The sequence below is a fragment of the Myotis brandtii genome, unplaced genomic scaffold, assembly GCF_000412655.1.
Source record: "Myotis brandtii unplaced genomic scaffold, ASM41265v1 scaffold369, whole genome shotgun sequence".
Lineage (NCBI taxonomy): Eukaryota > Metazoa > Chordata > Mammalia > Chiroptera > Vespertilionidae > Myotis > Myotis brandtii.
In genome coordinates, this window is record NW_005364180.1 from 29,690 (window position 1) to 31,062 (window position 1,373).

Sequence of the window (1,373 nt, forward strand, 5' to 3'; positions counted from 1 at the left end):
GACGGGAAGAGGCTGTGCTGACATCTCTGGTCCGACACCCCCCACGTCGCTGCACGGGATACGACGAACTCACGTTGCTTTTCTCCATTCTCTGGCCTCTTCTCCACGCTTCACGCTCCATCCCCGAGGGCCGAGCCAGGGGTCTGTGCTCAGCTCGCCCCATCCTTTCCATCCACTCTTGTCCCCGAGGGTTCTCCTCCTCTCATGGGGCCCCCTCCACTGACCCCTGGAGCCCAGACCCTCCCGGACAGACGCAGGCTCTCGCCCGTGGCTGCTGTGAGTGCGCCTGGCTCCTCTCCTGACCTCTCGGGCCGCTGTGGTCCCGGCGGCGAACTGGGGGCGAGGGAGGGTCAGGTCAGCATGCTTTACACTTGGGCCAACTGGGGGAATGTTTACAGGTGCCCTCCTGTGTCCCTCTCCCGCATATTTTTTTTATAACTTTTTAAAAATATATTCGTATTGATTTCAGAGAGAGGAAGGGAGAGGGAGAGGGAGAGATAGAAACATCAATGATGAGAATCATTGACCAGCTGCCTCCTGCACACCCCGCCCTGGGAATCGAGCCCACAACCCGGGTATGTGCCCTTGATCGAATCGAACCCGGGACCCTTCAGTCCACAGGCCAATGCTCTATCCGCTGAGCCACACCGGCCAGGGCTCCCACACATTTTTTTAACATGGGAAATGAACATCATTTACTGGAGTTCTGTTGGGGGTGGGGGGGGGCAGAGACTAGTGTTAGAACATGAATGCACTCTCGATTGAACTGGCACAGCGATGAGCAGGTTTCTGTTGGGGGCGGGGGGGGGGGCAGAGACTAGTGTTAGAACATGAATGCACTCTCGATTGAACTGGCACAGCGATGAGCAAACGGCGCGTTGAGCCACCGCCATGTTGCCGCTGGCCCGTCGGAGGAGTCCCCACTGAGGCCCTGAGGCCCTCAGCTGATGGCAGCTGAGCAGGGCACACCCCGGTCAGGGCGCCCGACTGCACCCTGAAGCACCACCCGTGTCTAACGGACAGAACGCCCTCCGCGCCGGCCGGCCGTGGTTTGTTCTGCAGCCTCGTGGCTTCACAGCCGGCCTCCGCCTGCCTCCACCTCGCCCGTTAATGACAGCACTGCCCTCTTCCCGCCTGTCATGGAAACGAGGCCCCCGGGACCTGGACGGCGGCGGGTTAGTGCCCCAGCTGCTGGGGGGGCTGCTGGCTGCAGCTCTGGGCCACCAGCTTCATCAGCTGGCTGCAGGGAGCTGCCTGGCCCGGGCTCTCACCGCTTCCTGGGGCAGCCTGATCGGATGACTGGGCCACACGGGGACACACAGCCGTCCCCTGGGCCCACTCAGGGCAGCGCTGCCCAGCCACCCAGCCTCGGG